This window comes from Schistocerca piceifrons, chromosome 10, assembly GCF_021461385.2.
Source record: "Schistocerca piceifrons isolate TAMUIC-IGC-003096 chromosome 10, iqSchPice1.1, whole genome shotgun sequence".
Taxonomy (NCBI): domain Eukaryota; kingdom Metazoa; phylum Arthropoda; class Insecta; order Orthoptera; family Acrididae; genus Schistocerca; species Schistocerca piceifrons.
Genome location: NC_060147.1, coordinates 19,472,159 through 19,495,088, shown reverse-complemented (window position 1 = coordinate 19,495,088; position 22,930 = coordinate 19,472,159).

Sequence of the window (22,930 nt, the reverse complement as noted above, 5' to 3'; positions counted from 1 at the left end):
AAAAGCTTGTTAGATAAAGTAGACAAGAACAAGCAGGCGGTATGCAAAATGTACGCGAGTTTCATCCTCCCTGCCTGCACGTGAGTGCGGGTAATCCAATATAAACCTTAATCCTTCCTCTTCCCTTTCCCACCCCCCACAAAAACGACTAAAGCATAGTAATAACAAGGGCCATGGAGTGGTCTTTAATCTTAATGGATGCTCTGATGTTTATAGCTTTTTCTGGCGTACTGATTGTTCCATAAATATACAAGATAACTGCTGCATATCAGTAAGGTCCTGCCACGATATTTCGGCGCATTAGTGGGGCAAGACATCACAGTAGCAAATTCTTAAGATCGCTGAAGGAATAAAGATGTCGTACTAATCGGGGAAGAACTTAATAAAATCGTACTTCAACCAATTTAGTTAATCAAAGAGCGTATTTTCTTCATTCTTTGGGTACGACCATATTTCTTCTACATTTGCTTATGGTACACGCTACTTAGAAACACACCAGTTCAATATAAACATTGGTTATTGAAAGACCGGACATAATATGTCACATATATTTTGGCGGGACAAAAAGTGACTCACTATAAATATACGGGACGATCCCCTAAAATATATGGGACGTCTGATCACTACGTCATCCCCCTACAGTCCAGATTTGGCATTGTAACAAATAAAACATATAAAATAAAATGATAATAAAATATAATAATAATAATAATTTGTAATAATAATGATTGTTTGTTTGGATAAGTAATTGAGGATTAAAATTTTACGCCGTGAATTTATCGAGCTTCGCACGTCCGAAGATGTACGGAACGTAGCCAGGGCTCATTATATATTTTTTTTGTAGACAGAGTCTGATATCTGACCTCAGCATCAATCATGAAAATGGAGTGACTAAAACTACTAAAACAAAGAAAAGTATACGATTAAATAAAACATATATTCATTTTAACATATGTTACGATATAAATTACACTTACGTAAAATTCTAGATACATAATGGCAGATCATTCACAAATGAGAGCGACTTATTAATTCTGCGCCTCTTTTCTGCTAATGAATATCAATATGGCTAACTGTGGAGCCGCACAAAATATTAAGTCCTTCTAGGACAACGAATGACATGAGAGTGTTGATGCCTACTCGCTGTGACAAGAGAGCGGTGTTAATTGCTTTATTTTGCATTCTCTTGTCTTAAAAAATCGATACATATAATCTAAGTTAACTAAATTAAATATTGTCTGTGCTCGAGTGCAAATGGTTCCTTAAAGCATCCTTGGATTTTCATTTATTTGGTCCCCCTCGAGGCGGGGGCCTAGCATCAGATACTTCTTTTAAGAGAAAAAAACAACTAACTCATCATTGGGACAAATATATTTGCGGGGATTACGTTTTCATAAAGAGTCAGGAATTTGATTTTTTAAAGTATCGCTTGGTGTTTTAATACATGTCCTCCAGCACATTTTTTTTCCTCTCGTGATTTTACTGTTTTCAGTTCTTTGTGGAAAGTCGTTCAGAGCGAATGAAGTATACTCGGTCTCGGCAGAAACTGCCTTTTATTGCGCAAATATTATCCGTACACGGTACGAGGTGCTGAGCTAGCGTTATTATTTTGAAAGCTCTGCTGTCTCCAAGATATTGCGCACTAACTGTCAATACCATCCTCAGATGGTCTGTATTATTGCGCAGTACTCAGTACTGAGAACCATTTACAGATAAACAGTCTCCACCTTTGGTGGAAAAAACCAGCAACAAGTCAACAATACGTCGGCAACTACTTGCAACAACTCGTTCAATCTGCAATATTGCCCAGTCATCCCGCAATAATGGCGTTTATTGTAGCAACATTGATGGCAGCATTGTTGCGGCTACACATTGCCGTAAAATATGGCCTGTGTAAACGCACCTCGAGGCCTATTGTGTGATGACTATAGTTGAGTTCTTTTATCTTGGCGGCTCGCGCATGCCCGCCCAGACGCGCGAGATTGCTGCATTGCCAGTTGCACACGACGCACGCGCCAAGAGAAACAGCGCCATAGTATAGTATAGTTCGCAAGCTTACGTTTAGGGGGGGAGCGCGCAGTTTATGAAGTAAAGCCACCATGGCCACATTAACCCTTTCGCTGCTACAGAGACGTGCTCCCCGCATTCCGCGCTGTGCGCGATTTTGTCACTCCACTGCTCGCCTGTGCTGACACATGGTGTTTCCAACTGCTTTGACACACTTATCATTCGATTCCACAAAAACTATTTGGCCCAAAAATTAGATTTTTACACGTCTTCTTGACTGATACCTTCCTCCCACTTCCTTTGACTGACTGAAGTGCTTTAAAATAAAGCCAAACGCGTCCGGTGTAAATAAAACTTTTATTACAGTCGCGAAAGACGGAATATTTCTCAATATTACATACGACACCTATGTGGTACTTAAATTAAATGAGATATTGTTATACAGTAAATTTTATATGAAATTTAGGTACCTTGTCCACATTTCATTCTCAACATTGTGGCAACTAAAATCGACCATACGGAAAGTATACACTATGGAAACTCTTCAAAATTTCGTGCAATGGTTCAGTACATTTAATGCTGCACAATAACTGGGTTGAACATCGAAACAAAATTAAGTCATTTATGGGGGGAAGGTATCAGTCAAGAAGATGTGTAAAAATCTAATTTTTGGGCCAAATAGTTTTTGTGAAATCGAATGATAAGTGTGTCAAAGCAGTGGGAACACCATGTGTCAGCACAGGCGAGCAGTGCAGTGATGACAAAATCGCGCACAGCGCGGAATGCGGGGACCACGGTACTGCAGCAGCGAAAGGGTTAATGAAGAGACAAAGCACTAGAAATTTCAAAAAATTACATTCAAACGAATAAAATTCATGAAGTAAGACATTTCGATATTGTTTTAAAATAAAAAAAATATTTAGCATTGCACAAGGCCTGAACTCAGAACCTTTCGGTTACCAAACCAACACCTTAACCGTTATGCTAGCGCAGCTCGTCGAATGTTGTGTCTACATAAGAAGTATAACAGGTCACGCAAAATTCTGACAAATACTGTTGGTATGCCTATGAATTACTCTCACTTCGTCGAAGTACAATAGGAAATAAACAATTACCGCTGTTCTTTATTGCGAAAAAGTGGTTCGTGAAATTGATACAAACACCTTTCCTTGCTATCACCTGAATTAAGAGTTTTATTGCTTGTTTGGTTTAATTAATTAATAGAAAATGAAGCAATTGGTATAAAGAATGCTTTTTCCAAACTTTCAAAAAACAAAGTCTGCTATCAAGACATTGCTTTTGTTCTATTACTTTGTTTATGACTGAACGTTTCTAAAACTGAAGACACTCGTCTGTGCTCTGCTCTGCAGTCGAGATCTGGCAACGTCGTTCTCTGTTCATTGGCTGACTGTATTTTTTGACGTCAGATGCGCAGAACGAACCTAAACTCGGCCGCCAACATAAATGACGCGCACTTTAGTAACGCCAAATGCTCAGAGCGTTATGCAACTGCAGATGTGCGAAGCAGCAGAGCCATCTGTGCGCACGTAAACGTATTACGTTGCGACTGTGAGCGAGGGCAACAGAAGCTGAAAGATACAAAAAAAAAAGATGGCTTCCTGAAAGTAGTAGTAGCTAGAATAGAGAGAGAAACAAAATGTCTATCGTATGACAAAACGTATAGCGAGCTGAAGTCTGACAAAGGCATCAATTGGTAAGAATGCGCTCACACGTACTGTGTGAACAAGATTGGCATATATAACGGGACGACAAAATGAAGTTGCACATTCGAGGGTTGGATTCCCTCACTTCTTCGTCGAAGAGTTTCACTGCTTGGGCTACTCTCAGGGTGCACCCTCGACGTGGAAGATCCCCACCCTTGCCTTGCCGTCTGCTCGTCGTCAGTACTGCTCGCCGCCGCCGCCGCCTGGTCGCCGCCTGCCGGTGCTCGCCGCCGCCGCCGCCGCCGCCGCCGGTGCTCGCCGCCGCCGCCGCCGTTTGGTCGCCGCCTGCCGGTGCTCGCCGCCTGCCGCCTGCCGCCGCCGCCGCCGCCTGGTCACCGCCGCCGCCCTTCTCGCGCGCCGCCACCATGTCCCAACCCACCACCACTACCACTATCATTTTCACCTCTCCCTCCGCTGCTCCAACCACCATCACATGGAGCTCATCCTCCACCCCACTTCCCGTCCTTCCTTCTCTCCCTGTCCACCCCACCCCTGCGCCACTTTCGGCTGTACCCACCCCCAACTCCTCTTCCCCTATCACTGTCGCCCCATCCACAGCTACTGACTTTCCGCCGCTCCCCGCACCGCCTCCGACCGGCTCCAAGCCAGCACGGATCTCTGCTCGACGTTCCACAGTCTCAGTAACACCCACGCCCCCACCGTCTGCGTCTTCCGCTGCTCAGGGTGGTCCTGCCCCCCGCCATCTCCCCCTGCAACCCGTCCCCCTGCCCCCTCCCCACCCAGTGGTGTCCACGAAACCTTCCAAGCGCCCGAATGCTGACCCTTCCCCCGAAGTCTCCTCCAAAAAAACCCCCAATCCCCGTGACCCACCCACTCCCATGGACGCGGCCCCGACCCCCGCCCCCGCCACGCCTGCCACCCACACCTTTGTCCTCTCCAATCCTGACCCTCAATTCCTTGATGCCTGCTCCCTCACTCTCGCCATCCGGAAATACTGCCCCAATGCTCCCATCTCCCAACTGATTCCTCGCAAGGACTCGGTCCTCATAAAATCCCCCAATGCTTCCTTCCACACCGACCTCCTCTCCCGCATCCCTCGTATCCAATTTGGCCAACGTGCAACCCTCACCCCCTACCACACCCCGTCCTCTCCCCGTCAGCCTCATCCTCCCCGACGTCCGCCGACCTTCACCGCTGCGATCACGAAGCTTAGCCCCGTGATCACGGAGGCTGAGGTGTTGGCGGAACTCAACTCCCGGCCCGACATCGAAATCCTCTCGGCCCGTCGCATCTTCAATGATGCCGGGCCGACTTTTCTCATGCGGATATTCACTGAATCCTCCTCCTCCATTGACCGCCTCCTCACCGAGGGAGCCCTCATCTACAATCAGCGCCATAAGGTGGACCCCTCCCATTCCCCAGTCCAGTCCTACCGCTGCCAACGCTGTCTCACCTACAACGACCACGTTACCTCTGCCTGCAAGAACCCCCCTACTTGTCCCCACTGCAAAGCTTCCCACTTCCTCAAGCATTGCCCCAACCTCACCTCTCCCCCCTCCTGCAACACTTGTAATGAACCCCATCCTACCTACTCCTCGAAGTGTAAAGCGAAACCTCCACCAGTAACCCCTGAGCTCACCGTCCCTGTCCGTCCTGTTGATGACCCCATCCACCCCAACAACTCGCTCCGCCCTCCCCCTACTGCTGAGGACATCATCCGTTTCACCACCATTGTGCTCCAAAACATCCACCCCTTCCAGCGCTCCCACACTCTTTCCCAAATCGCCCTCGCTGCCCGTTCCATCTTCCATCTTACCACCTATGCCACTTACTCCCACAACCAGGCCCACTTCACCTTCACCCCCCTCACCACCCTCGTCTAACTCTCCACTCCCATGGTACAACAACCGTACCGTATCCTGTACCACAATGTTCGCTCCCTGCCCACCCACAAACTCCTCTTCCTCCACACCCTACGTCAGCACCGCGTGGATGCCTTCGTCCTCAATGAAACCTTCCTTCAGCCCCGTATCTCCGTCTCCACTGCCCCTTACACCCTACATCGCACCGATAACCCGTACCCTCTGGCAGGTGGCGGAGTTGCTATAGGCCACCTCAAGCACCTCCCAGTCCGGCCCCAACCACTCCTAAACAATCCTGCCGAGCATCTCACCCTCAGCCTCTTCTTCCCCGCCCTTACCATCACCTGTGCCACCATTTATGTCCGCCCTCGCACCCCCATCCCATACGATTTCCTGGCCCACATTGACCGCACCTTCTCCACCTACGTGATTGCCGCCGACCTCCATATCCACAGCCGTGATCCTGCCGACCTCCGGCGGTGGCATCAGTTTCTCACCACTCTCCAGGGAGACCTGGTTCCCCTGCCCCAGCACTCCCGGCCCGAATCCAACACCACTCCTGATGTAGTCCTTGCCTCTCCCAACCTTCTTGGGCGCATCACCGCGGATGTCCTTGACCTCATTGGCAGTGACCATGCTCCTGTCCTCCTCACTATCTCTACCGGTCGCCATCCCCGCCACACTCCTCGCCCTGACGTCCCTCCTAAACTTGTCCATGATTACTCCCGTGCCAACTGGGATGCCTACCGGGGTTCCATTCACACCCAGGTTGACAGCCACGACCTTACCCTCCAGTCTCCTGATGACATCTCTCGCACTGCTGCCTTCCTGCACCAGACCTTGTCTGACGCCGTCGCCACCCATATCCCCACCAAAGCCATCCACCCTCACCGCCCTGCCCTGCCTCCACAGGCCGTCCTTCTCCTTCGGGAGTCCCGCCGCCTCTACCGCTCTTTTCTCCGCACTCGTGACCGGGATACACTTACCCGCCACCGGCAATTACAGCGACACATCCGCAACCTGCTTGTTGCGAAGAAACGCCGAGCCTGGCGCCAGACATGTACACACCTCAACACCACGCTCCCCATCAACTCTTCCAAGTATTGGTCTGCTTTCCACCGCCTTACTGGGAACCGCCCCACCCCCCAGTACCCTCTCCTCCTTAATGACCGTCCCTTTCCTGACAACCTCAGTAAGGCCAACCACTTTGCCTCCCACCTCTCTGATGTTTTTTCCATCCCAGATGATCCCCACTTTGATTATTCCCTCTTCCCTGATGTCATGGACCGTACGGATACCTCTGTTCCTCCCCTTGCTCCTAGCTTCCAGTACTTGGGCCACACCCCACCATCTGCACTTAACACTCCCATCACTACACAGGACATCAGCCTCACACTCCGCACTAAACGCAACACTGCTCCCGGCCCCGACTGCGTTACCTACCGCCACCTCAAACACTGCCCTCCCTCCTTCCTTTCCCTCCTTGCCGCCCTCTACAATGTCATCCTTGCCACTGGCTTCTATCCCGACCTGTGGAAAACCTCCCGTATCCTGATGTTCTCCAAACCCAATAAGCCTCCATCTGATGCCTCTTCCTATCGTCCTACCTGTCTCACGTCGGTGTTCAGCAAGCTCTTGGAATCCATCCTTTCCCGGCGCATCCATCTCCACCTCCACCAAAACCACCTCCTCCCAAACACCCAATGTGGCTTTCGACCTTCCTTCTCTGCTGATGACCAACTCCTCCGCCTCACTCATCTCCTCTCCCTCCAGCTTAACTCCCGTCGCTCCGCCATTTTTGTCTCACTTGACCTTGAAAAGGCCTACGACCGTGTCTGGCATCCCGGTCTCCTGTTTAAACTCCAAACCTACGCCCTTCCTATCAATTACATCCGTCTGGTGGCCTCCTTCCTCTCCCGCCGCCCCTCCTACGTTACCATCCATCATGCCAATTCCCGCACCTTCTACCCCTCTGCCGGTGTGCCCCAGGGCTCTGTCCTCTCCCCTCTCCTCTACCTCCTGTACACGGCAGATATGCCCCAACCCCCCCCTCCCGTGCACCTCTTGCAATATGCTGATGACACCGCATTCCTCGCCCTCGCTCCTACCCTCCAACGCTCCCAACGCCTTCTCCAGAATCACCTTGACCTTTTTGCTGCATGGTGTAACCAATGGCTCCTGAAACTAAATCCTTCCAAGACCCAGGCAATCATCGTAGGTCGTACCACTCGCTCCTTCCGGCTCCTGGATTTCTCCCTTACTGTCTGTGCACGTCCTGTCCGTCTCACCCCCACCCTCACCTACCTTGGCCTCACCATTGACCGTCACCTCACCTGGATCCCTCATCTCCGATCCATCCAATCCAAAGCCCACAACCGCCTCCGCCTCCTCAAACTCCTCTCTGGCCGGACATGGGGGTTGCACCCCTCTACCATCCTCCACACCTACAAATCCTTAATCCGTCCCATCCTCTGTTATGCCAGTCCTGCCTGGATATCTGCCCCCCCCAAATTCTATCAGTCCCTCCAGATCCTTGAGCGTCATGCACTCCGCCTCGCCTTCCGTATCCGCCTCCCGTCCCCCACGCGGATCCTCAATGATCTCATTCCTTTCCCCCATCTGCTCCTATTCCTCGAACATATCCGCATCCTCTACACCTCCCGCCGTCTTGAACCCCCTCACCCCCTGGTTGCTCCTCTCCTCTCCCATCCCCGCCCCCTGCCACGTCTTCACCGTTGTGTCCCCCCTACCCTCCATCTCCTTTCCCGAGGTGGCTTCCGTCAACTCCCCCTCCCGGATGATGCCCTCTCTCCCTCCATTTATCCTTCCTATCAACTCTGATCCTCCATCCCCCTCCTTTCCTCTGTCCTTTCCCTGGGCTCCCCTCCCCCCCACTTATGTCCTGTTCTTCCCCCCACTACACCTCTCCCTACCTCCCTTCTCCCCCCCCCAGTCCTTTTGTATTCCCCTCCTCTGCCTACCCCACTCCCTGTCGCGTCTGCCCCCCACCCCTCTTATGGGTCCTCATCCTCCTTCAGCTCCTTTCCCGGCTCCCCCCTTCACTTTTACTCTCCTTTCCCCCCCTTTTTCGTTTTCCCATCTTCTGTCCAGTTTCCCCCCACCTGCTCTCGACTGTGGTGTCACATTTGCCAACTTTTTAGTGCAGTGTTCCAGTGACTATTCAGTGTTGTTTGTCTTTCTCGTGTTGCGAACAGAAACCATGCTGTCGCTCGGTGTGAATTTTATTTCCTTTGCGAACAGAATCCAGACTGTCGCCGTGTTTTTTAATTGTCTATTGTTTTCCCTGTCTACTTCGTATGTATTTTTATTAGCGTCTTCATCCCTGTGTTGTTGTTTTAAGTTCCACGATTTCTTTTCGCCTTGTTACTCTCTAAGTCTCCGATTTTATCGCCTGTTGTTTTTTCTTATTTGTTCTCTTGCTCTTTGTCACAAAATCTGTCGGCTGAAGAGCGGCGTACTAAGCTGCTGCCAGCCCGCCCCCTTCGGGGGGAATTGAAATTCAATAAATGGAAAAAAAAAAAAAAATGAAGTTGCATGCCAACATGTGTTTCCTCATAAATCCCTGCCTGCCACTAGCTGCAGGTAATCCTAAACACCCAATTCCTTCCCACTCCCTTCTCCCTCCTACTCTAGATTAAAGCTAAACCTTGATACAGATCAAATCGTTGAGTGTTCGTAAGTGGCAGTGGCTTCACGTATTGTATGTGGGGAGAAAGAAAAACGTTGTGGCATTATTATGTCCTATATTTTCTGGGATTGCGAGGTTTGAGACTAGAGGTGGGCCAAACGGTTATTCTGGAGTAACCGTTATCACAGTTCCAGTTATTCTCTGATAACCGTTATTGTTAACGGTTATTAATAACTGCCAAGTTATTTTTCGCTAGCGAATACCGAATACTCCGAGAGTTAAATAACGACATAGTTGGAATCCATCAGTTTAGTTATCAGTATAACTGCGAGTAGTGTGAAATGGCAGGAATGTCGTATGAATCGTGTCATAACCTTAGCTTATTTACCCCGGGTACGTTTTAGTTGATGTTAGAACGATTATTAGTGTTTCATATTATATGTTTGTAGGTTATCGGTCGCTATTAGAAATATTATCTTCGCAGCTGCATCAGAAATTACGCGAAACTTCGCCACAGCACTGTTTAAGTAAAATGTTAACAATGTGCGTTTTTAAGTATGAAGTAATATGTAAACTGAGTACTGTAGGTTAAATTCGAAGCTTAATTTCTTGTGCTGCTCACATAATAGAATAAAGTGTACAGCCTTGTAATACAACAAAAAATCTACGTAATGTGACAGATTCGTTTACTCCTGTCCTGTAAAAGACAGTCCTATTGGGGAAAGTGTGAGTACGCTAATCCAAGTTTTATGTGATATTTGGAAACTGCTCGATTTCTCCAGCTACAGCATGTTTATAACATATGAAGACATGCAGATCGAAAAGGTTGACAGTGTTACATTTCTGGGACTACAACTCGATAATAAATTCAGTTGGGAAGGGCATACCACATTTTTTCACTCTATTATTTCATAAGGGAGCATATTCTGTGGTAACTCATCAAACGTAGCAAAAGTTTTTTGCATGTAAAAGCGTGTAATAAAAATCGTTTGTGGTATAAATTCAAAAACATCATGTAGAAACTTGTTCAAGGAACTTTGTACTCTAACCACTGCTTCCTAGTATATTTATTCCTTAATGAAATTTGTTGAAAGTATTTCCAACCAATAGCTCAATACATAATATCAGTACCGTACTAGAAATAGGAACAGCAATCTACATCTTGGTCCAAAAGGGGTCCAATATTCAGGAACATGCATTTTCAATAAACTGCCAGCAAGTCAGCAACCATTAAAAACTTGGTTTCAGATAAAGCACGGTTTACAGTGTACAATCAAACCAACGGGACAACTGCGGGAAGTTGGGGGTTTTAGGGTGAGGACAAGCTAGTAAAGAAAACACACCATGATCCCAAAACACAAAATGAAGAACAAAAAGAAAAAAAAATTACAGCATTCTGCTACACCAACAAAAATCTGCAGGAATCGGACACTTCCCTTGAACACTATAACTCAACCATAGGTGACCATACCAGAACACCAATACCCACAAACTAAAAGCACGAAAATTGGAATCGGACATTTCCCTTGACCTACATAGGTAAACCTCAGATGACGATAGCAAAACATCAACACGTACAAGTATGAAAATGGGAATTGGTCATTTCCGGTGACCTATATAGGTCCACCACAGCTACTGATGCCAAAAAACCAACACCTACAACTGCGAAAAATAAAACCACAATCCCAAAAGTCCACAAATCAATCATCCCTACATAAATTAAATCGCATTCAATACTCCATAAACACACAAAACATCACAGCTAGAAAAAAATAATAATAATAATTACCACCAGCAAATTCCGGCACTGCAAACGCGATCGGCCAGCCGACCCTCCCCCCCTCCCCCCCCGCCCCGACCACACACACACACACAAAAACCAACTCATAAACACCGTGCCGTAATGACATTAACACACAACAACACTTTTTTACGTCGAAGCAGACGGGTGGGATCGGACGCTTCCAAGGACCCCTCCTTCTACTCTGTAGATGAGTATCGTAACAGAGACTGATAGACCAGCTTAGGTAAAAATTCTGCTATATTTCGGTTTTGACAGCACTTGGTTGCTACAGTCAAGATCGGGTATTCTGTGTATGATAAATTTATAAAAAGTGCGTAATTGTGTTTTATTCTGACAGTGTATCAATTCTGTATATATTAGCAGTTACTGTAATATATTCACATATTTTGACAATCTCCTGACAAATGATGAGGATAATAATTATTATATTCAACTGTATTATGTCATTCTTCCTGACATGTTATTTGTCATTCGTGATGGCCAGCGGCTATTTCCGAAGAAGTACGTAAATATTTGTTCGCTCCAGCTATCGTCTCAGAAATATCACCGGGGTCTAAGGCTGGAGTCACTGTATCAGCAACACAGACACACAGTTATTCCGTTACCAACTTCCAGGTTACCTGTAATGGTAGCCCGATAACTGCCAAAGAGCGATAACTATGAGCCAATAACGATAACTGCCAGAGGAAAATATTTTTTTTTCTTTTTTTTTTCTTTTTCTTTTCTTTATTGTATTTCAGTTCCCCATTGGGGCGGGCTGGCAGCAGCATATGTGCTGCTCTTCAGCCGAAAGACATAGAACAAAACAATAGAAGACATTTAAAAACAGCAAAGGAGAGAAGAAGGCGAACATAGATATAAAAAAAGGGAGAACATCATGGAAGGCAATAGACAAAAAACGGGGTGACTGTAAAATGGAGATAAAAAACTGTTTAAAAGTAGCACACACAAAAAGCCACACACTGCGACGATTAAAAGAACACAAGGCACAGTATGACTGGAGCAGAAAGGTATTGACGGATGGCATAGCACACAACGTAACACTGACGGCGAACCTCATGGCAGTACACAATTAAAATCACACCTCTTGACGCACATGAGAAACAGCACTAAACACAACACTGATGTGGTACACTGATGATGATCAATACAGAGGATCTGCCAGGTTCAAGGAGATGAGGGAGACCTGAAAAAGGGAGGGAGGGGAAGAGATGGGGGAGGGGAATGGGGGGCGTGCGGAAGAGGGCCAGGTAGGGAGGGATGTGGGAAGGAGAGAGGCAAGTATGGGGTGCCGGGTCTCAGGGGAGGGGGGGATGGAGGAAAATCCGCTCTGGGAGAAGGAGGAAAGAGGAGAAGGGGGCCCTGGGGAGGGGGGGGGGAACAAGGCCGGGTTATAGTTGGAAGGAAGGGTATATGTCACGGCGAAGTTCGTCATCCGGGAGGGGGAGGCGTTGGAAATTGCCCTGATGAAGGAGATGGAGGGTGTGGATGTGGAGAGAGGGAGGGATACAGCGACAGAGGCGCGGCAATGGGCGGGGGGTGGAGAAGAAGGAGGAAACCAGAGGGTGGGGGGGGATCAACCCTGCGAACAATGTAAAGGATGCGGAGATGTTGGAGGAACAAGAGGAGGTGGGGGAAGGGGATCAATTCATACAGGAGCCGTGTGGGGGAAGGAAGGCGGATACGGAACGCAAGGCGGAGCGCGTGGCGTTCAAGGATTTGGAGGGCCTTGTAAAAGCGGGTGGGGGCGGAGATCCAGGCGACGCTGGCATAACAGAGGATAGGACGGATGAGGGATTTGTAGGTGTGGAGGATGGTAGAAGGATGCAATCCCCATGTCCGGCCGGACAGGAGTTTCAGCAGGCGGAGGCGGGAATGGGCTTTCTGCTGGATGGTCAGGAGATGAGGGGTCCAGGTGAGGTGGCTGTCAAGGGTGAGGCCAAGGTATTTCAGGATGGGGGTGAGTTGGATAGGACGACCATAAAGGGTGAGGTAGAAATCATGGAGGCGAAAGGAGCGAGTGGTGCGGCCTATGATGATTGCCTGGGTTTTGGAGGGGTTGAGACGGAGGAGCCACCGGTTACACCAAGTGGTGAACTGGTTAAGGTGGGTTTGGAGGGTACGTTGAGACCGTTGAAGGGTAGGATAGAGAGCCAGGAAGGCGGTGTCATCAGCATATTGGAGAAGGTGGACTGGTGGGGGTGGCTTGGGCATATCAGCTGTATACAAGAGATAAAGGAGAGGGGAGAGGACAGAACCCTGGGGGACGTCAGCCGTGGGATAAAAGATACGGGAGTTGGTGTTGTGGAGGGTGACATAGGAGCCAGAGGAAAATACCGATCTCTGACAGTTATTTCCACAGTCGCTCGAATTCCTTATGGTACCTCTCTTTATACTACCCGTCCAAGCTAAATTGACATATGAGGCGGTGACTTAAGGGAACGACCGTACTTGTTAATGCCTGTACTGCATCTCCTATCAGCCACCGCTCGCACATTAACTTTATTTAATTGTTTGTGCTAAAAGTAACGAAGACGCACGATATAGTACACAGTTCTTATCAACAGATGGCGCGCAGTCTCACAGTTATTCCCATGGCCTATAGAACGCCTACCAAATGGTCTACCCTCTCCCCAGTTCCTAGCCAGATCTCCGATGAGTTGACGGGAAAGCGTAGTACGATCCTCGGTCAACAATGGCGCGAGGCACTGTTGACATTAGACAGTTATTGAAATAACTGCCTGTATCGGAGGAACAGTTATCACAGTAACCGTTACTTCTCAGTAACCGGTTATTTCTATCAGTTACGTTAATTTTTGCCACCTCTATTTGAGACATTCATATTACAAGTCAGGGAGAATGACCTTGAAATGTAATCTTCAGCAAGGCCTTGATGGTTAAAGAGAAGCTTCTTTAATGATGTTCTCTCCTGTAAAACAGAAATAAGTCTGGAAGAACTGTTAATTTTTACGAAAACTTTGATTATCGTGCCTGTATCTTTGACAGTTTGGCGGCATATACTTTCATTAATGTGCTGTGTTCCAACTCTAACTGTTTTTTCCGTTTTCCAAATGAGGGTTGTGTTAACAAAAACAAACACACAACAACCAAAACACGTGATCTGTAGACTGGGACACTAACGCAAGCTGCCACCAGAACGCGCTACGACCTCACAACATGTAATTACGAGCATTATGTAATTGTGCGTTTTAAAAATGCAGAATGCATCGAATTAACGAAACTTATCATTTCATGTTTCTTAATTTGTAGGAATTTACGGTAAAAATGCAACAAAACATGACAGTTTATCGTTTCGTGATCACGTAGCCGAGAAATGAGCAATCGTGTAGATTTTACTCGGTGTGCTACTGAAGTTAAAAGTTATAATCATAGCGTGTAGGCTTTCACGGCCGGCGTCTTCAGTAATTAAAACTTCCGGGCTAAGAGGCCGTGGTCCAATAATAGAAATACTTCTCCCTGATGTTTCGTTCCCACTTCTGGAAAAAGCAACATCATCTGAGGTGAGTCTACGATGATGTTGCCCGCAGCTGGCAACGAAACGTCAGGGAGAAGTATTTCTATTATTGGACCACGGCCTCTTAGCCTGGAAGTTTTAATTACTTAAATGTTATAATTTGCGAATTGCTAGAGCTGCATTCAGGCTCATACATTCAGATATTTTTTTTGTAAATATTTGATCTCATTGGATTCTTTTCACGCTTAGCAAAAAATAGGACTGCCACCATTTACTATAAACAACTGTATTTGCAGCGACGAGATTACATTTTCCTTCATTGTCAGGCTTCTTACAGTCAGTACATTTGATGTATGCACCTTGGCATTTTGCCAAAGTCCTCTTGTTGGCAAATAGTACACTGACTCCTGTATGGCGTTTCCATCAGGAACCAGCATATTTCGATCATGATATAGAACTTCACTACTTCTGGAAAAAGCACAGGTACCAGTTTTATAGATGTGAGAAACTCTGCCCGTCACCATTTCACAGCTAACACACTGAATCAAATGTGATGGAGTTTGGTGCGGAGAAAGCTTAAACCGTGAGGAAGACCATATGCCACTTAAAAAATTAAATGGGTAGGTAGAGGTGATGACACTCGATAGCAGTGAATCAAGGCAGCAAAAAGTTTGTTCGCAATGCATTCTTTTTCGAGGGCTGTTCAAAAAGTAAGGTGACTTTTCAAATTGCGCGGGCAGGTTACATTCGATTATCGATCTTTTTTGTTATGTTCCGAACATATGTTCACAGTTTCAAGCACAGTCTAACATATCAGTCGCGACACTCAATGCTGCAAAAGTTGTTATCGTTTAGACAGCTGCAACGACTCTAGCGCTCCAAGCGGCAAAAAAGGGGAACTTCAGATGTGTCGGAAGCATAGTATGTGTTTTGCATTCCTTTCCTACGTAATTTACGAAACATTTGAATAATTTTTTTGCCTCCCAGAGTTTGTGTAATATTAGAAGACATAGATGTTTATAAGAAAAGTTCTAAAATAAGCAGAAGTAGGGATAAAACTAATGAATCCAGTGGCAAGTTACAACACATTCGCTAGGAAATACTTGTGACGTTGGATAGAACTGTGTTAGACTGTGGTTTCAAGTATACAGCATACTTCTTGTTTTTGACAGATAGAAAGGTTATACGTGTTTCAGTGTGCTCGGCGATTTTCGATTATTATAAAAAAATGGAGTACAGAATTTGCAACAAATTTTGTGTGAAAAATGGAATGAATTGCTCTAAAACACTTGGAAAAAAGAAATGTTTACAAGTGGTACAAGCTCTTTCATGATGGCCGAGAAGATGCCAATGAGGAACCTCGCTCTGGACGTCTCAGCACATCAACAACAGGTGATAATGTCGAAGTTGTGAAGATAATTGTTTTGGAAAATCGTCGAATTAGCTTAAGAGAAGTTGCTGAGGATGTTGGCATATCGGTCAGATCGTACCATGCAATTTTTTCGTATCTTATGGGCATGAGACGTGTATCAGCGAAGTTTGTTCCAAAACTTCTCTACTTTGATCAGAAGAACCGTCAGATGAGCATCGCTCCAGATCTTTTGAATGACGTCAATGATGATCCTGATTTCCTCAAAAGGGACACAACTAGTGACGAAACGTTGGTTTACGGTTATGACGTCAAAATCAATGCCCAACAATCCCAATGGAAGCATCCCGGAGATCCAAGACCGACGATGCACCCCAAGTTTGATCAAATGCCAAAGTTTGGTTCACTTACTTTTTTTTTTTTCAATTAACGTGGCGCAGTAAATCATGAGTATTTGTCTCAAGGTCATACGGTCAATAAGGAGTATCACCTTGACGTTATGCGCCGTTTGCGAGAAGCAATACGCTAAAAACGTCCGGAATTGTGGGAAAACAGTTTATGGCTTTTGAATCACGACAATGCACCTGCTCATTCATCGTTGCTTGTGAGAGAATTTTTGACCAAAAACAACACGCCCATCATCCCTCGACTACCATATTCACCGAATTTGGCCTCCTGGACTTTTTCCTGTTCCCAAAACTAAAGATTCCTATGAAAGGACGAAGATTTACAACGATTCAGGAAATAAAAACTGCGTCACTGGAAGTACTCAAGGCTGTACCAAAACGTGTTTATGATAACTAATTCGAGGGTTGGAAGAAGCGTTGGCAGAAGGGTATTGTATCTGAGGTGGATTACTTTGAAGGGGACAACATGAATATTGACGAATGAATAAATATTTTTTCATAAAAATAGAAAGTCACCTTACTCTTTGAACACAGACTGTTCAATTCGTTGCACAGGCGGTCAGAGTTACTACTTTAATTGCACCTGATGTAACAATTCCGAAAGACATTACAAAAGTGGTGATTGTGAACCATGGAACGTATGTTCTAGCAGAGTTTTTATATAAATTTTTATATCTCTATATTAGTATGATATCGAAATATGTACTAAATATTGATTAGGCAGCGGGTTACTGCCTGAAAACTCTCTTCTTTATATAGCAGTTTAAAGGCAAACAGCTGAACAAACTTCCATCGCTGGCCGCGGTGGCCAAGCGGTTCTAGGCGCTTAAGTTTGGAACCGAGCGACTGCTACGGTCGCAGGTTCGAATCCTGCTTCGGGCATGGAAGTGTGTGATGTCCTTAGGTTAGTTAGGTTTAAGTAGTTCTAAGTTCTAGGGAACTGATGACCTCAGATGTTAAGTCCCATAGTGCTCAAAACCATTTGAACCATTTTTGAAACTTCCATCAAACTTATGTCACGACAATTCTGATTGCATTAACCTTCAAATAAATATTTAAATCGATGCATTCATGGTCGAAGTTGTGATGACATACACATACAAAGACGTTGTTCAACTTTTAACACCTGACTTCTTACGACGGGGCAGCAGAGGGGACGGCGCTAATTGCAGCATGTGCTTCTCTGATACTCACTTGAAACGAAATCACGGCTACACTCGCCCGAGGGCGGGAATCAGATGGCCAACATCCTTGGTCTGGGAACAGGAGAGAATAGGAAGGATAAGTGGGAGAGGAACGGACAGCGATTTCATAAGAAACCAGAAGCTGGGACCGTCGAACAGAAAGGAGGGGGGGGGGGGTGTCCCAGCTTCAACCAGGAGACTATCAACAGGGCTGGTAGGGAAGGCACCGGTGGCAAAACGGATACCACAATGGTGGACTTATCCAGGAGGCACAGTGTGAAAGGAGCAGCTGAACCATGAACTTGACAACCATAGTCCAAGTGAGACAGCACTAAAGCGTGATGTAGGCAGAGAAAGGTGGAGTGGTCCACACCCCAAGAGGTGTGTGCAAGGAAGCGAAGGACATTGAGTTTACGGGAACACCCTACCTTCAGAAGTCTGATATGAGGCAGCCAAGTGAGCTTGTTGTCCAAAAGAAGACCCAGGAAACTAAACTGTGGGACCACAGGTAATTATTGTGCATTGAGGTAGACTTCCGGATCAGGGTGGACCATAGTATGGCAACAAAGTGGACCACCCACGATTTTAAGGGAGAGAATTTAAACCCGTGTGAGAGGGTCTTTGCAGAGGCATGTCATATAGCTCCCTTGAGCTGCTGCTCTGCAGAGGCCATTGAAGAGGAACTAACCCAAATGCAGGAATCATCCACATACAGAGCAGGGGTGACCAAAGGACTGACAGACACTACAAGTACATCCACAGCAATGAGGAAAAGAAGTACACTCAATACGGAACCCAGTGGGATGCCATTCTTCTGAGTCTGTGGATAACTAAAAACAATACCAACCCAAACCCTGAACAACCGATGGAACAGGGACTGGCAGATAAAAATTGGGAGTGGGCCCTGAAGACCACACTCATGAAGTGTAAGTAAGATGTGAAGGCGCCAAGCATTGCGAATGCCGAAAAATACTGCATCCAAATGGCGGCGCTGGGAAAAAGCCTGCCGAACTGTGGATTCCAAGTGAAGTAAATGATTGATCGGAGACCTTCCCTCTCGAAAGCCACACTGGTCAGGGGACAATAGATCCTGAGATTCCAGGACCCAATTGAGCCGACGAGATACCATCTATTCAAGTAACTTGCAAACAACGTTTGTCAGACTAATTGGCCGATAGCTTTCGACAAAAAGGGGGTTCTTACCAGGCTTAAGGACTGGAACCCACTGAGAAGGACAGTCACCCTGGAGCCAAATACCGTTAAACACCTGGAGAAGATGTTGTCGTTGTGAAGCACTGAGATGTTGAAGCAATTGGCTATGAATGGAGTCTGGGCCATGGGCCGTATCATCAGAAGAAGAAAGTGTGGAAAGAAGTTCCCACTCAGTAAAAGTTTCGTTCTAAGATTCTGACTGACAAGGGGTAAAACATAAGGCAGAAGCTTCGGCCTGCTGTTTCTGGTGAAGGAAAGCAGCCAGATAGGAGGTTGATGCTGTTGCAAAATGGGTCGCAAGATGTTCCACGAGAATCAACAGGTCCATGCAAAGGCCATCCGGGAGACAGTGAAGTGTAGCCTATACCCATGACATAGGGACAGTAGAACTGAGGGAAGAAACAAAGCATTCCCAACACACCCATTTGCTCCGTGTGGTTTAGTAATGGGCTTTGGCACAAAGGCGTTTAAAGGTAATAATATTGACAGCAGATGGGTGCCTCTTAAGATGTTGCAAAGCTCAACGGCGATCACGGATGGCAACTGCAATGGCCGGTCTCCACCACGGGACTTGCCGGCGGCGAAATAGTCTGGATGAGCATGGGATAGCGAAGCTAGCGGCGTGAACAATCACATCAGACACGTCACAGTGGACGTCATCAATACAACTAGACAAAGAGGGAGAAAGAACGACCTGTGCAGTGTATAGAGGCCAATCGGCGCATTGGAGAGACAAAGAGGTAACCTCTCCACATCGGGAAGCCAGAAGTGAGCAAGAGAATGAATGAGAAGTTTGCCGTGTGATGACCAGTGGAATGAAGAGAGCACGGTGGGAGAAGAAAGAGAAAGATCAATGGCAGAGAAGGTACCATGACCGGCACTGCAATGAGTAGGAGAGCTATCATTAAGAAGGGACAAGTCGTGGTCTATGAGAAGACCTCCACTAGGTGGAAATGCCCAGCCATACAAGTGATGGTGAGCATTAAAATCCCCAAGGAGGAGGAAGGGAGGAGGAAGTTGCTGAAGAAGGGCAGTTAAGGCAGCAGGTGTAAGAGTCCTGTCAGGCGAGAGATAAAGATTGCAAACTGTGACCTCATATTCCAAGTGGACCCTAACAGCAACCGCTTCCAATGTAGTTTGAAGAGGAATCCACGTGCTAGCAATGTCCATACGGACCAACATACAAACATCACCAGAGGCCCGCAGGAGGCCGACCTGATTTCGACAGATGGTACACAAGTTGCAGAGTAAAACGAAATAAGGGATTTCAACTCCGGAAGGTGATGGTAATATCCTTTACAATTCCATTGGATAACCACAGAATGATGATTAAAATTGGGGGGGGGGGGGTGAACAGGCTAAAGCCAGTCATGCCACCAAGTCACCATCCATCACTAACAAGGAGGGGGCGACATCCATGAACAACAGGTCAGAGTCAGGCTGCAAAGGTGGGGACGGGACCTCTGGCGACACCAGAGGCTCCTTGTCCTGGGACTTATGTTTCTTGTTCTTCTCTGTTTGAGATTGAGCAGGCCTGTGTCGCAAAAAGGAGCCAGCTGCAGCAGGATTTGGAACAGAAAGAAATCGGGCGACCTGGGGGCCCACAGACCGTGGTTCTCGTGGTCATCATGTGGCAGCAGACCTTTAGCCTGGAAGGTGCCGGGAAGGGGGATCCCGGGAGGGGCACCCTTGACCGGCAGATGCCAAAGAAATGGGACACTTCTCTGGCTGGGGAGGGGGTGTAGCACCCGGAGGGGTGGGTGTGGGAGCCTCAGAGGACGGGAGGGGAGGAGGAGAGGGGTTTGGGACTGGGGTAAAGAAGGGGGAGGAAGGGGTGACAATATAACTAAAGCATAGCTAGACATCATGGACACAGGATGAAGACTAGCATACTTCTTACAAGCCTCAGTGTAGGTTAGACGATCAGGGGATTTATACTCATGTATCTTCTTTTCCTTCTTATGAACTGGGCAATCTGGTGAACATGGAGAATGATTTCCACGACAATTAACACATACAGGAGGAGGAACACAGGAACTCCCTCATGGAGTGGACGTCCAGTAACCACGGAGAGGGGCGTGGGAACATTGGGAAGACGTGGCCAAAATGCAAGCACTTAAAACGTCTCATAGTTGGTGGGATGTACGGCTTCATGTCACATCGATAAACCATAATCTCGAACTACTCAGGGAGGGTACCCCTTCAAAGGCCAGGATAAAGGCTTCAGTATCAATGCAATTGCCCTTGGGACCCTTCTGAACACGCCGAATAAAGTGAACACCCTGCTATCCAAGATCGTCCCTAAGTTCCTCATCAGTTTGAAGGATGAGGTCCCTGTGAAAAATTACACCTTGAATCATATTCAAAGACTGGTGGGGGATAATGGACACAGCAATTGTGTCAAGATGGTTACCGGCACAAAGGGCTGCAGACTGGGCAGCTGAAGCAGTTTTGATCGACAACGAACCAAACTGCATCTTGCTCAAGGTCCACTTCACCAAACTTGTCAATGTGTTCCACAAAAAATAAAGGTTTGCTATTGGTGGAAGTATCCGCATCAGTCCTGGTGCAAACCAGATAGCGGGGCAAAGGTTTCACACGTAGCCAACGAGCCTGACCCTCCTCCCAGGGGGTAGCCATGGAAGGGAAGGCTGAAGGGGCAGAAGAAGCAGCACGAGAATCATTTCCATGCAAAGAGATGGCTGTAGAAGAACGGCCAGAGTTCTGGACCCGTATGCATTTCATTTGATACCACCACTCTGATCAGGGGCTCTCCCCATGGGCGCCACCCAGCCACAACAAGGGCTGTCTGGCACAAATGCCATTGCTGGGAGCTCTGATGCTCCAGGATGACAAGCAACCACTCCTAGGCTTACATGAGGTGGTCATAGCTCAGGTATCAGAGGTGTGATCCCTGTGTTTTCAGAGGGCTCAACCAAAAGGGTACATAGCGAGCCCACCACATGGGCTGGCTACCGTGCTGTCTATGCAACCTAGCTGGACAACAACATGAAGGAAAAGGTGGAGGAACTAGGAGGGCACACGTCAAAGCCAATAGGTAAGGTGCTCTTCCCCAAATGGCTCACATTACGGAAGAGAAATTTAGTAATGGAGGTCAAACCCAGAGGGAGACCAGAGAATGCCAAAAGGATGAGGTAATTATGCAACAAAACCAAACTTCAAAGCCAGCATAACCAGGAGGATAGCGAGGGCAAAATAAATATGGACACCAAGAGATGGAGAGGAGAGGGCGAAGGGGAAGGGGAAGGAGCAAGGACAGGAAGGAAGGGAAAGGAAATGTAACACAGCCCAGGAAAGGAAGGAAGGCCGGGATAGCTCGGGGCCCCTTGCTCGGCAAACATGTAATCACGAAGGACCGTGAGCCCCCGGGGCAGGTAGGGGGAGGGGTGGGGGAGGGGGGGGGGGGGATAGTAAAGCAGTGGAAAAAACCGCTGCAATTTCACTAGAGGAAGACATCGTGAGACTGGGAAGGCATGGAACATTCAATGAGACAGTTTACACCTCAGGTTCACCTGCTGCCACCAACTTATTCCCTGAGCAGTCTATATCCATTGTCTGAGGGTCCGGTGAGATCTAGGTCCTCAGCAAACGACAGAATCTCCACCCCATTCTCAGATGCAGAGCTTGTCGGTAACAGTGGTGTGGGTACTACCGCAATTTCCTTGGTCTTAGGGGTCTTGTTTTAGGACTTTTCTCGCTTCTCCTTGGGTTTCTCTGGCTGGGAGGGCTTCACTGATTTGGTCTCTGGGACTGAGGATGATCATGAAGGTCTACAACGAGCTGCTTGTGGGCACTATAGCCACTGACGGGCGTCATCTTTCCCATTAGCAGAAACCTGGGAAGGGAGTGACCCAAAGGACCCTTTCCTAGCGAGAATAGCTGAAGAAGACTTGCGCTTCTCTGGCTGAGAAGTGGGGACTGGTGTCCCCGACAGTTCAGGGGAGTGCTCCCGAGGTAGGTGGTGCGAGAGCAACAAGGGAGGAAGTAGCCCCTCACCACCAAGAGGGCAGGTGTAGCCTTCTGGCTCCGAGAGCCGACTGCAATTTGCAGAGCTGATGGCGCTACAACTGTACCCGTAGCAGTGGTGTATGAGGAGGTCATAGCCACAGGATGTCGGTGCTCATATTTTCTCTTAGCGTCAGTGTAGGTCAGTCGGTCCAGGGTCTTGTATTCCACGATTTTCCTCTCTTTCCGTAAAATCCTGCAGTCTGGCGAGCAAGCTGAATGATGTTCTCCGCAGTTGACACTGATAGGA